Below are 15,674 nucleotides of genomic sequence, written 5' to 3' on the forward strand. Positions count from 1 at the left end.
TGCTCCAGAGGGTTGCTCTCTGAAATAGTCTGAGAAGAGCTGCTGATAGGTTGTGCGTGGTACATGCCAGGTAAGAACATTTTCAATAGAATGGCTTCTGGAAGGAAAAATAACACCCTGAGACACTGCTTGGGGCACAGACTACAGATTGAGGCCAGATTATAAAAATGCATTTTGGTTTTTATTTGATAGAAGGCTGGAATCCGCATGTTTGGGAGTCAAACTTGATTATTTTCACCCCCTAGGAGAATATTCTTTCCTTGGCTGTGCATAGTCTGAGGGGGAAAAAAAAAACTGGCTTAGCCATACATGAATTTTTTCCCTGTCTTTAAAAGGCCTCCATGTTTCTTTTGACTCTTAAATTTTCAAAGGGAGGGAAAAGCATGTTCAGTTGCTTAATATTTCTGTATATCTTAAAGGACCCTTCATATTTATCATCAGAGACACACCAAAGCACATTACAAGTAATGTAAGCCAGCTGGTACTTTGCAGGCCAACATCAGTTGATGGTTTAATAGTAAAAACCATCTCTTTGTGAACAGTTTTTGGAGCACATCACTGTGGAATGCATGGCCCCTTTCTGCATTTTTTTTTTTTTAGAAAAGAGCTGTCTCATTAGCTCTTTCCTCACATTTCTGGATACTTCTAGGATACACAAGATCAATCTGGCTCCCTTTGAGAAGGTTTTCAGAGCCACCTCGCCATATTGTAGACATCATAGAAGTTCCTAGCCACTTTAGAAGAGTAGATTCTCCAAATCTGCTCACTGAGATCCTATCTACTAATGTGGCCTGGTTTGGGAAAACCTTTTTGCCTGGACACAAACTGACCTGCGGCCTCTGCTTGGGATTAAGTGGCAGTGATAGATAAAACAGTTCCTTCTCTATCAAAATTCTGGTAGAATCGCAGTTCATGGAGTCATTCATCAAGAGAGGCCATTGTGGATCACCCTTTCTTAGAATCCATCCTATGCTTACAGTCCTTTCTCACTTTCTCTTAATAAATCTAGGTTCTCAGTGCTAAAAAGGAAAAGGAGAGCCACCATAAATCACAGCATAAGCCAAAAGGATCAATATATTGACTGGCACTTCATGCTTTTTTCCTGTTTATGCTTCTTTATACATACTGTCAAGATTCAGTTCAGGGCCAAGTACAAAGACTGTTCCAAGGGATTTATTCTACTCAGTTTTACCCCTTCATATTATCCTGCTTGTTTGTAGGGAATTGCACATAGTTTTATTGCAAGCACATGACCAGGACATAAGATGCTAAGATATAATGACTGTGCTCTCTCTCTCTCTCTCTCTCTCTCTCTCTCTATATATATATATATATATATATATATATATATATATATATATATGTATGTATATAGATATATAATTTTATACACATACACACATTCTCTCTCTCTCTCTCTCACACACACACACACACACACACACACACACACACACACACACACACACTATCCAGCCTGGTGTGTAGAGCAGTTGAATTTCCTGAATATAAAATTTTCCCAGCAAAGTTCACACACACACACACACATACCCCGAAGGTAACTGTGACTGAAAACTTGGATTGAAGACTGTTTGCATTCAGACAAACTTCGGTGGGAAAATTTTATAAGCTCTAAACTCAATTATTGAATTTCATTTTCTCAACCTCCCTGAGGAAGTGGTTACTGTTTTATGACTGATGTGTAAAATGAAGCACAAAGTAGCTAAGATATTAACTGGGAAGCATATCAAGGCTCATCATCCCAATCATACTGACTTTCTTCTCCAAGGAGAAAGCTGGGGTGGGGCATGTATAATATCTGAAAAATGTGCTGAAACAGTAAATCCATACAATTACCTGCCCCACCATCTGACCTCTGAGGTGAGAGAAGTATTTTAAGGACAAGGTTAGCACCTGGCCCATCACTGAGGATTTTATTGTTTGAATTTAGACCTCCCTTCTAAAGGAGAGGGGCTTAAACTCTCAGAGGTCCAAGAACCTCTCCGGTTCCTGATGACCACAAATGTCCGAGCAGGGGAGATGAACAAAACCCCACCAGCAAAGGAAAAAGATGATTCATGGTCACGTGATGGTTTCCATTGCTGCAGCTGGAGAGAGCCAGCGCTCTCGCCAACATCCGCTGACGTCTCCCTTTGCCAACCCCCCAAAATAGAAACCCCTGAGAAAAAACAGGAGCATCCCTCAGAAACACAAGAAGTCTGTCTGAGATTCGGTTACATGTAAAGATTGACTTCTGCTGGCTTTGTGCTTACAGAATTCCCACCGAGCCGCTCGCCTGCCTCTGAGTCACTCAGAAGCCAGCCTCCCTCTTTGGGTGAGTTTTCTCTTAGAAGAACTTTTATTACTTTGAACAAATGTTTTTTTCTTAATTTTTTAAAAGAATTCGAGATACACACTGACTTTATATATTTCTGGGATATAGTGAGACATTTCAGAACATACGCACAGTGGAAATACAACAATTAGACGAGGATTTTTGTCACTCCATCTCTCCCACCGCTCGTCATTTCTTTGTGTTGAAAATAAGGACATCTTTCTCACTGCTAGTTTTTCTGGAACATATAATTAATTTTTGTTTCTATTCTAGATAAAGAGTTATGAGCACAGAACTCATATTTGGACAAATAGTACCATTTTCCATCTTATGCTCCCACATACTTTATTTCATTTACATGAAGTCATTCTAGGGACTAAGGGCTATTCATTCCCTTAAATCAACTTGCTCACCAAAGTCAAAACCCCAAGCAGAGATGATGGCATTTCTGGCTTGTTTGCTATTTCAAGTGACATTTTTTTTTTCAGCTTCTTGCTCCCTTGCTGTGCAAACATAGTTATGCATGAAATAAAGAAAAAAAATTAAACAGCAGTTAGTGGTTGGATGTTATTTCCAGTTTGGAACCACTGTCCAGGCAACTATAGAAAACGCTTCCCTCTGTTATTACAAAATAGCAGTTTGTGGATGGTGAGAAGAAAACACAACTGCATTTTCTTTTAACTTCAAATACAGAAGCTAGTGTATCTATCATTACCGCCACGGCACAATACATTATGGAGAAGGTCACCGTAACTTTAGAGGGGTTATTTCCAGCCATGTCTCTCATCCTTTCAAAATGGTTATACCCGGACCGAACTGATGCCAAACCCTCCCCTAAGGAAAACACACCAAGTTGAACCGAGCTAATTAGAGAGAGTGAGATAGAACTGAAAGGTCACCGTAGTGAGTAGGTTTTGTCATAAGCACCCAGTACGGCAGGCCAAGCCAGCCCTGCTTCTCCCTTCAGTTACACTTTATGTGCAAAAAGAATTTTTGTCGTCACCTTTTAGTACTTTTAATGATGATGATAAACATAATATCAATAGGATAGATAATACGTACTAAAGACTAACTACCCTTCAGGGAATGTTATGATTTAAAACACATGACAATCCTATGGAGGAATGGTTGGATAGTTTGTGTTTTAGTTACATGTTTAGCTGAGCTATCTTCATATGAAACTTACGTTATGGTGGGACCCGAGTTTATAAGTCGTCACATCTTTCAAATATGCCTTCTAAGTTAGTCCTCATTCAGTGCATAAAGCAACTGTCTGGAGGAGACATACATGTCCCCAAATCCTGGGAGGTATGATGATAGTATCTGCTCTAAAATAGCCAATAAAATCACATCAACACAGTGAATATGCCAAAAGAGAAATCAAAACATCAAGGAGCTTCTCAAGACTACCTTGTAACTTGACCTTAAAAAAAAAAAAAAAAAAAAACACAAGTTGACTAATATTTTCAAATGGCAGTGCCTTCACGATTTGTAATTGAGTTAAAACTGTATTTCTGAGATAAAAGCTTAATAAATAATGATATAAATAAGGGTCACAGTTTGAAGACCCTGTCTCTGGAACATTTATCTTCACCTAGTATTCCTTAGCAGATAGAAGACCTGATCTTGAGTCAGCCCTATGGCACTGCTCTAACTGCATGGCCTACCACCCATGATAACACTCAGATCTTCATAGCCACAGAATATCCATCACCATTCAGAAGGTCCCTTGGATACTTCAGGGCTGTAGATGTAAAAATAACTAACTTTTGTCCCTGTCTGCCCTCCCTGATGTGAGGTAAAGTTCTCAAAGAGAAGAGAAGATAAAAAAGGGGTATAAATCCTGTTGAGTTTGTGAAATACCTAGAGCTCTAAACCACAATGTCTGAAGAAGAGCTTGCAAGAAAAATAAAATGGGAAGGATATGTAGAAGAGAACACTAAGAATGATGCTTGCTTTTAAAGATCTTGGGCCAGAATGAGATGAGCATGAATGCATTTTGTTTAGTACGGGACAAAAGACATGTGTGGACTTGCTGTACAAACCTCTCAGCATCTGACTGGACTCTGCAATGCCAAGTAACTAGGGTGACTGACAATGGAATGTCCTCTTTGAAAAACCAGATGCCTATTGTGACCAGATGGTGAAAAATAGGATTGTATTACCTTGTCGTTCTCTCTTGTATGCCTGCGCTCTCTCTCTCTCTCTCTCTCTCTCTCTCTCTCTCTCTCTCTCTCTCTCTCTCTCTCTCTCTCTCTCTCTGTCTCTCCCATCTGTACCATGAAGCACCATATTAGTTCATTGGAAGCAGAGAGGTTCTCTGCTCCCATGGACATCATTTGTATTTATATTTATATGGCAAACGGTTGAGAAAGTTTCTACACACAGGTTCTCAAGCTCCTTGCTTCTACTTACTCCTTTATCCACAGCTCCTTCTCATCAGTCAATCCTCAACAAAATCCATTAACAACAACTTATACAGGAAGCTTTTTCTTGTAAAGATCAAAAATAATATTTGTACTGTTATCCATAATGTATAGAGCAACAGAAAGTAATAAAATGATATTAATACATAAGTATGAGGACTTGAGTTCAGATCCCTAGCATCTACATATGAAGTCAGGCATGGTGGTATGCATCTGTGATCTTCATGCGGGCGGAGTTGGAGAGACTGGTGAATACCTGGAGGTCACTGACTAGCCAGGCTAGTCTATTGGTGATCATCAGGTTCAGTGAGTGAGATAATTATGTTGAGAGAGCTAGAAAACAATGTATGTTCATTTCTTCACACACAGGTATGTGCACACCTCCACGAACCACATGCTTGCATGCATGCTCATACACACACACACACACACACACACACACACACACACACACACACACACACACTTCACATGCTCCTAAATATGAAGAGATAAAACTACATCAGAAAGAAGCAGGAAGGAAAGCAAAAACTCTCCCAAGAAAGTGGAAATAAGGATGGTGGGCTAGAGAATAAACAAAATTGAATTTCTAAATGAGTTTAAAGTACAATGGAATACAAAAATATGCATCACTGGTGTTCCAAGAGAACAGCAATAAATATTCAACAATGTACTGTAAGAAAGTGTCCCTAGAACTTAGGTAGGAGAAAACGAAAACAGATTCATCTCAGAGTGCATCTTAGTATGCCAGGAGGTCTTGAGTGAAAGGTTCCAGAGGCACGTCTAACAAATTACAATCTATGAACTAGCAAAAGCGAATACTGATCATTCATTTGTCCACTGGTCTTCTGAATAGATGTGTTCTGATGTGTCCTTAAGGCGGCTCTTCCTCACACTGTCAGTCTTCGTTTGGCACAGTGACTTCCTCAGCGATGCTTCCTTTATGATCCTGTCTTGAATTGAGGGCAAGGATCATGATGTGGAGTTCACCAGTCAGTCAATCTCCTGTTTCCCCTGAGGAAGCAACTAGTGGCCAAAGCTACAAAGACTCTCTATTTGGCGGTGGCAATAGCTGCGGGCTGAAAGGTCTAACCTCTGAAACTGATACTTGGTTGAGGTCTAGGAGTAGCGGTGACGAAAACTGTAGTGTCTAGTACTTGCTAACAACAACTACAATTTCTTTTTTGGGTGGAAGGGGATTGTCTTAATTTGTTTTTATTTTGGGTGCTCAGGTGTACAGGGTTGAGATATAGTAATTATGTGCCTAAGATGATAATGATTGGTTCGTGTATGGCAACCTTTTTCAAATCTTTCATTCTTGACTTCCCAAATTACTTCTTTCACCATGTAAATAAAATTATAAGCATATCTATATTGGTATGCATGTAGTCTTGAAAAAAATTAAATACATAAATCTCCGTCTATTCAGTCTGCTTACATTTGCTTTGGGAACATGTAATTTTAATTAACAAAAAAGTTTAGAGTTGCAGAACTCACCCTGTCTTATTATGCTGTGTCAATGTTAGGTTCTGCATCTGTCCGTGATGCTGTTCATACATCTGCTTTTGGGGTGTTGCCTGTGTTTTCTGTCTTCTGCTTCACAAGACTGGGTGCTATACACACACCAGTTTCACAGACCTCTTTTTCTAAGAATGGACAAGTGAATTTCTGTCTCTTCTATACAACACAATAGTAATTCCATGTCCACGCTTCTGCCATCCTCTGTGAATCTGTGTGAGGATTTCATTCAGATATGTGCCCAGCCCATGTTGCTGAATCATGGAGTAGCCATAGTGTTAACATAACTGAAAAGTCGCAGTCTCATTCAGAACACCACAAGAAGAAAGTAGAATGGGTTGACTGCTGCCAGAAACATGGCTGTCAAATTTTCCAGTTTTCACTAATCTGACATGTGTGAAGTGATATTCCATCCCTGTGTTTTTCCAATAAGCAATGATATTGGGCATCTGTTTATGAACATATTATGTCAATGGGCTACTTTCCTGTGGAATTCTCTTATTTCATTGATTTGAAGAACCTCCTCATATATCCTCGATACCCATTCTTCTATTTAAAGATATTGTAAGTATCTTTTCTGAGTGTGTCTCTAAATTCAGCCTGTAATGTTTTTCATTAAACAGAAGTATGAGTATTTGCTGCGTCCTTCTTTCCCCGTATTTTGTTTTCTGTATTTTGTGTTTGTATTTCCTAAGTAGGACAATCTTAAAAGCATCATATCTGTAGTTTTCATTTTCATATCCTTCTACTTTTTAACACAGTTTCTTAACTTTGAACACCTTAATAACAAGCTGCATTTTATGTCATAAAGTATGCCTTTCCCAACATTATTTTGTAGTCATTCTTTGCCTAATGAGTTTGGTTAGCATATTTATTGAAGACTAAATTCTCACTTCTATTTAAGTCTTGTGAGGAATTATGTGCTATGGGTCTATTTTCCTGTTCTTATATTAGTTTGACACCTTGATGATTTTCACTTGATCTTAGCCAAAAGGCCAAGAAGCGATTCCTTGATGATTTTCATGATTTATTCATATGCCAACACATATCTAAACCCTTAAGTCAAAGGTGTGCATTTATCCTATGTCAATTAAACCTCAGTATGACTATTAAAAGACTAACTTATCAAATTCAATGTTGTCCTTTTAAAGGACAACATTTAATCATTGTTTAGTCTAAGAATGCAAACTGGACTACTAGTGTGTTCTATTAATATAACTTAGCAACTATAATAAAGTGAAAATGATATTAATTACTCAATATGAATAAATGGAAAATTTTATATCAATAGAAGATATTTTATGGAAATCAGTAACATTTGGAAAGGCTATGTTGACCTATAAATTGTTATTTAATAATTCTTTGAATTTTTCTATACCTTGAAAAACTATGTGGAAAATATAATTTAAAATAGCATATTATTTATAATAGTAACAAATAAATGCCTATAATGTAAACTTAAAACTACATGATTCCACAGAGATGTTCAATCATTAAAGGAAAATAAAAAAAATTGTGTGATAGAAAGAAATTCACTCCTTTTATATAAAATAATAATTATTAAAGTCAATCCTTTCTGAATGAATATATAAAATCAATGCAGTGTACTAATATGATAGTTTATTTTGATGAAATTATGCTTTAACACATGGTTTTTTTCAGAAATAGTATTTCTGGAATAATGAAGATGGTTAAAAACCTGAACTTGCCCCTTTTAGTGAGGTGTGAAGCAGGGGAATTTAATCAAACACCATTCACTGAAGAAAACCTCACTTGGATTGCTATACTGAATGCCTGTTACATTTTTATGAGAAGTAAGTTGTTTGCATATGTGATCATCTGTCATGGACTTGGCTGGGCTCAATTTGTTTGTCTGTCTTTATGCCATTGCAAAAACACATGAAGAAGGCAGCTTTGTGGTAAGCTATGAAATGAGGTATTTTTATTCTCCAGCGTCCGTTTTCTTTTTAAAAAGTTGGCCTCCTCTATGTCCTTCTGAATTTTACCTTTAATCTTCAGAATCAGTTTGTTAGTTTTACAATAAAAGGTTTTTTTTTTTTTTCAGATTTGGGTTGAGTTGTGTTGCAATTATACTTCAAGGTCAGGAAGACTGGACATCTTAATGATTTGTATCTTTACTCATTAACATATTTTGCTCTGTTAATTTGGGTCTCAGATGAACAGTTTTGTGGTTTGCGATGAAAATGGCTTGAATTGTTTTGCAAGCTTTGTAACTTCTTAGGTCATTTTGATACTATTTTAAATGGTATGTATTAGTTTCAGTTGTGATTGTTTATTACTGCAAGTATGTGTAAATACAACTGATACCTGGGTACTGATAGTTGGCCTTGAAATCACATTGCTTTTTGTTAGAAAGCCTAGGAACTTCCTTTTTGAAAGGAAGTCTATGAGACTTTGAATGAAGATAAGTATGGTGTCTATGAATAACAACACTTCTAATTCGTCCTTTCTCTTCTTGTTCTCAGTTCACTGCTGGGTAGAACGTACAGCTCAGGAGCAAGAATGAGAGCAGGCAGGTTGTCTTGTTCTCGGAAAAATCAGAAAAGCAGCATTTGAGCCTCATTCCTTCAAGGATGAAAGTGGCTATCAGTTTTTCTCAGAGTCCTTTGTTCGAAAGAAGTTCCACTTTACTGCTTGTGTGCTGTGGGATGTTTCCTTTACTTGTTCATTTTTAATTGGAAATGAATGTTGGATTTTGTCAAAGCATGTTCTGCATTTTTCATAAACACAGATCCTGCTTTAGCAAATAATAAGTATGTGTACCAAGATGTCAAAACAATGTTTTTTTTTTCTGAAGTAAAACATTGTATGAGTGAATATGTATATGCTGCTTTTTTGTTATTTTTTCCATCAGTATTTGGTACTTCCCCCTTTTTTACCTTTTTCTTTCATTTTTTCCTGTTTCCTGAAAAACTGTAGAAAATAAAATATATCTTCATTAAATTTAAGATAATATACTATAACTTAGTTTTTCTGGTTGTTGAAATTACCTGTGGCACATACATGTGTTTTCTTAAGTATTTTCCTTATTCTATCTGACCAAAAACTTATTTCTTCTCAATGAAAAAAAGTATTTTTTGTATTTTCTTTATCCTATACCATAAAATATTTCCTAATATATCTTTGAAGAGAAAGTAAAATGGCATTTGAACTCAATAAATAAATAATAATGTGTCTAATACATAACATTGCCATAGTTATCTCCTCGTCAATAGAAAAATTAAGTTAGATCCTTATTTATTCCACATAAAAATAAATTTCATATGGGTTAGAGATCTAAGCTTTAAAGACATAAAATATAATACTCAAACTAAAAGCATTTAGGAGAATATTGATATTTCAGGGCAGAGAATGCCTTTCAGCTAAACAGGAAACAGAAACCATAAATGAAATTATGGTAGATTTCTTGCATTCCATGAAATTTTCTAGAAAACATTACTCAATTTATTTGCTTCATATTTTTCCATGCATATTACTTACATTTTGTAAGATATTGCTGTCTTTCTCTTATTCTTGCTATATCAGCTATTGCCCATGTGATCTGTTTTCTTTGTACTTCTCAATTAATTTCAACTCATGGTGTAACTCTATTTTCTATTTACTGACCCATTTTTAAAACTTTGTACAAGTGTTGTTGTTTATGTGTAGTCTGGTAACTTAGCTGTCAGTGTTCTAGATTGGAATTCATTTGTTGATATAGCTTGAAAGGCTTTCTTTTACAATTCAAGAATCCAAATATTGGAGCAGAGATTTTTTTTATTCTAGTTTGATTTCCATTTTCTAAAATAAATGCACTTTTGCTTATTCAGATTTTTCCTGCTTATTTTTGCATGTGAGTTCCAGAGTATTAGGAAAAGAATGAAAGAAATGGGGTGTGTATGTTTGTTACTTTGAAGTCGTTCTAATGTTATTTTTGACTTGAAGAGTCTTATCTTTTCATATATCTGATCATTCATTTTTCTTTTACTATTTTCTCTTTATTTTTAATTTTGTTTAAAGTTTCATGAGTACTGTATCTACTACTCCTCTCCCAAATCTCCCTCAGTAAGGATGTTTTAGGTCATGAGCACCAGGAAGACCACTCTTTCATGAGCACCTTCATCAGTTTCGGTTATTTATACATCAGTTTTGCAACTGCTAATGATGAACTGGCCCTCTTCTCCCTCTTCCTCAACATATTAGAAGGTACATCTTTTTGTAAGTTTATATTCTAATGTAGCAAATATGCGACTGGAATGTGTAAGTTGGAGAGTTAGTAAACACTGCAATTCCCAATGGGCATTATTTCCATGATAGAAATAAGCTCATAGTCATACATGGGGATAGTGAGGGATACTTTATTTTTTTTAACCTCAAGAAATGAGGATTCAAGCCAGGCAGTGGAGGCACACGCCTTTAATCCCAGCACTCAGGAGGTAGAGACAGGCAGAACTCTGTGAGGTCCAGGCCAGCCTGGTCTACAGAGCAAGATCCATGACAGGCACCAAAACTACACAGAGAAACCCTGTCTCCAAAAAAAAAGAAAGAAAGAAAGAAAAGAAAAGAAAAAGAGAAAAGAAAAAGAAATGAGGATTCATTTTTAGAGCAACTATTACCAATGAAAGAGCATGGAATGATGGAATTTTTGCTCCATCAACCTTTCTTTCTTTCTTTCTTTCTTTCTTTCTTTCTTTCTTTCTTTCTTTCTTTCTTTCTTTCTTTTCCTTTCCTTTCCTTTCCTTTCCTTTCATTTTATTTCATTTCATTTCCTTTTTTGCAACAGTAAGGACAGAAACCAAATGCTAGCAAGTCTCATTCTTTGAGGTCAACTCATCAGGATGGTTCTTTTTTAGAAGCAGAGTTTGAAATTTAAAAAAATCTATATCTAGCAATAAAAATAATTTTGTGCAAATTGAAATGGCTCTACCATCACTTAAAATTGGAGGAAACAGAACATTTAAGCTTTACATAAAACCCTACCTAGAGTTCCACTATAAAGCATTCGTGTCTGTCTATAACACCAGACCACGGTGGATATCAACAATCACAGTTCCTGGCAATGTAGGCTGAAGCTACAACACTTGTAAAATGGGCTATAAGATAGACTTCTCTGTTGAGGTTGGCTCTTATTCTTTGTTATTTGGAATCAGCAGGATTTGACTAAATACTTGGAAATATATAGGGAAGTCCATATGTCACAAAGTTAAGAAACTGAAGAATCCCAATTTCTCACAATTTCTTGCTTAGCTGTCAAGACTGAAAAGTAGCAGCAATCTTGCTATGAAGGTCTGAAGGAAACACCTGCTGCAAAAATAGGGCTGTCAGAAATGGTAAGTGGGAGGTGAGAAGAGAAAAGGAAAATGGGATTCTGCCTTATAATACTAAGATGAATGGGATCAACATATTAAGTAGGTTATGGTTTTACAGTGTATACAATACATATCTTCCTTCCAATATTGTCCCTTCCTACCTTATAAATTTATTTCCTTTAAGCTTCTACTGGGGCCTCTAGTCATGAATAGAGAATCTTTTCTCATTTATGTTCAAAGCACCGCAAATTTCACAGACAGATGAATGTTGACATGTTAGTAGATACAAAGTGCTCTATGACCAACAAAGTTTGGAAATTTTTGTTAAATTAATAAAAAATCTATTTATTATGAAATTTCATTGAGTTTTCTGTATGTCCAGGTACACTCTAAAACTCTGAAGTGTGTGTGATGATTTGCAAATGTATTTGTCTCTGAATACATTAGTTTAACAATTCTTAGGGTCTGAGATCCCAAGCAAGATACTCTGTGATTTATGCACTGGACTATCAAGAGAGAGAGAAGCTTGAGATTAAAGTGTGGAAAGTGAAATTTGCCATACACATAGCCTACTGCAAGGACTGCTACAGCTTGTCAATTAGGACCATAAGTCTCCAACTGGAAGGGAGGACCAGCTTTGTTGTTTGTTTCCTTCACTTTACTAATTCATCTCTAATCAAATTTTCATAAAACGCAGTACAAATATATTAGTCAGAAAACCAGGAAACAGACATAAAATGCCACAAATGTTACAGAACTCTGTCAAATTGCTATTTGATGCTTCTAAGTCCAGACTCCTAGTTCCCAGGCTTTATTTTTGCAACCCCAGATGGGATGGATCACTAGCACTGTCCAATAGCACCAGTACACAATACGTTCCCAAATTAGGGTGTGTACATGCAAGCTGCATATACTGCAAAGTACAGTTTCAACTTTTGATAAAATATATCATATTCTTCTTCTCTCCCCACTGATAGAAAGGATATGAGAATCATGGATACATCTTTTCTATGTAATGTACTTTTATTTTGAAAACTGTAATCAATAATGTCTCAGTATGGCTACCACAAAAACAAAATCTTTTTGTGTCCTATGTTTATGTTCATAGGACCCTCAAGATGGACACCAACCTCTGATTTTGATACCACCTTCTGACTTTCTGTTATGCTAGTCAGGGTTCTGTTTTCTGGCCACTTGGTAGATTATCTTGTCACCACTGATTTCCAGATCTCCAAATGTCCAAACAGGAATCACTGCTGGTCATTTGATGTGGCCACCCTGAAAACAACACTGTGCTAAATGTGAGCAGCTGGTGTTCAAAATTGCAATCAGACTTCCTTCCCGAACTTTTTTTTTTTTCTGTGTGAAAGAGAAGTGAGCAAATGTTTGTGTGTGTATTTAGATGCTCATAAATATCTCTCTTGGGAGACATTTCATACCTTTGTAAACTCACTCACTTCATCAGACCTTTCTATTCTTTTATTACTAGCCCTTTAGAGGAATTTGTAGACCCATCCTTAATGCTAATCAGAGACCTAGGGACTCTACTTCTTTGGTCCCCCAAGTGGTAGGATGCTATGTCTCTCAAAAGAGCTGTTCTTTATCTTTATTTTGTCTTTTTGTGCTGATGATCAACAATTGAGTGTGATTCTTGGTCCCTTTAAACTCCTCTATCCACGCCTCCTGCAAGTTGTTACTATTTACTCTTTCTTTTCTTTTCAAAAACAATTGTCAATATTTTTAATTTTTCCATTGCTATTTTAAGTATAATTGACAACTGTACTGGGTTAATTTAACTTGTACACATGATAATTTATTCACACGTATTTTATGAACGACTGTTACTCTCAATAGTTAATACATCTTTCACTCTACATAGTTATCTTTGTATTGTCTGTCTTCTCTTTTGTGATGAGAACACTTCATCAAAACTATACAATTCTCTTGCTCCTTTCTTCATAGCCATCTATAGCCAATAGCGCCTCAGCTAGGTGTAGGACTTATGAGCCCCTTCCTCATCCATGCTAGGATTTTGGCTGGCTTGGTCTTGTGTAAGAATTATGGCTTCTAAGAGTTCAGTGCACTATATGCCTGTCATGTCCAACATGTCCAACTGTGTTGCTATAGATGTTCGTTGACTTTAGCTCTTACATTCTCTTTACCTCCTCTTCTACAATGATCCTTATGGCTCAAGGGGAGGGTTACAATTAGAGTTGTTGACAAGTGAGGTCCTCTTATAGACTCCAAATATTACAGGCTGCTGCCAGTGCTCTTGGTTATACTCCGGGACTAAGACTCTATGGCCAAAGACATCACATTGTTGAATCACAGAACGTGGAGAAATCAAGCTGGTACTGACATGAAAACTTCATCCCTGCTGGCTAGCCTTCACACCGCCAGAGGATAAACATAATCACCATTCTTACCCAGCTGTGAATCCTGGCCAGACACGCCCACTTGTGCAATAGTGGCACAAGCACCATGGAAGTCACAAACAACTCACTTATTTGTTACATTTAATAGCATCACCATTTGTTGGACCAAGAACATGTGAATAGATGGGTCATAGGCCATAGGAGAGAAACCATTAGTATAGTTCTTCTAAATGGATACATACTAAACTGACTCCTAAGGATTTACTGCTATACCCATAGATTAATGTATCTCTCAACCCTCATGAGAGAAATTTCCATTTACAGTAGATGGTAAATAACACAGAGACACACAATGAGCCAAGGACAGTCTTTCTCTGCATGTTGATCAGTTGTGGTTCTCTGTATTAATAACTGAATACTACAAAAAAGAAGCTCCTTTGATGCAGGTTCAGAGATGTACAGATCTGCAGCTATAAATATAAGAACTCAGAAGGCAGCTCAGTTACTATACCCATCCAGTAGATAAATAGTATTGTGTCAACTTGTAACTAGATAAGTCATATGCCCTAGAGAAGTATCTAATGTTTTCCATTTTTCTTCATAACCTGAGACCATATAGTATTTTTTTATTTCTTTACTCTTAATGCAGACTGTCTTTGATTATACATCTCAACATTTCTGCATTAGTGACAAGACATCTGGTAGGTCTAGGGATATTCAATTAATAGCCATCTGTAGAAGAACGTATGAGCTACTAGATCATAGTTTAAATCTAAAAATTGAAAAAAAAGTCCCAAGAACTATGAATAGCCAAATACCGATACTCTCCAAAAATTGTTGATTTTCCCAAATATTGAAAAGAAATATGAAAATTACTTGTTTGTACTCTTGTTTGGATTTTTTCACTTGGTGCACCATTCCTATGAGTTAATTGAAGGAATCTAAACACTCTGGGGAGGTCAGGACAATCAGTTTCTGCTTTCTTTGTTTTGTGAGAAGATTTCATGTCAGTGTTTTCAAAATAATATGGTATTCATTGCCTCTGGAAACACATCATCCTTATGTTGAAAATGTAATTGCAGGGAGAAGAACAGATAATCATACATCAATGTAGGGCTAAGTCGTGTTTCTTTTAGAAGTCTTAAGTGAGTTGAGAAATCTTTAAAGCAATGAACAGTAATGAGAAAGTACCAGGTATTCCTTGCTCATATTTCACTCTTTTCTCATCCGTAGCTTCAAATGGCACTTGCTAGTAGTCATTTCACTACATTAACAATGACAAACACAGGGTCATAAAGAGGACGATGGGAAATGGAAATACTGATAATGCTTCTTAACAATTATTCTATATTTTTGCAGTGTGAAATATAGCTGTCAATTCTACTGAGAACATAAACTTTTCAAGAAAAGAAGCTGTGTTAGTTTTCTTACTCACTCTGGAGATCTAGTTTTGTTACTTTGTGTGGCCTTATTAAGGTAAACAATGCATCAAAAATCACTCTTCACAATTCCTATCAGAGGACCACAAACTCTAGACTCACTACCCACCCAAAGAACCATACCAACTTATAAAGAACAAGACAGGGGCTAGAGAAATGGCTCAGAGGTTAAGAGCTCCGACTGCTCTTCCACAGGTACTGAGTTCAATTCCCAGCAACCACATGGTGGATCACAACCATCTGTAATGAGATCTGGTACTCTCTTCTGTGTA

The sequence above is a fragment of the Peromyscus maniculatus genome, chromosome 22 (genome assembly GCF_049852395.1).
Source record: "Peromyscus maniculatus bairdii isolate BWxNUB_F1_BW_parent chromosome 22, HU_Pman_BW_mat_3.1, whole genome shotgun sequence".
NCBI lineage: Eukaryota > Metazoa > Chordata > Mammalia > Rodentia > Cricetidae > Peromyscus > Peromyscus maniculatus.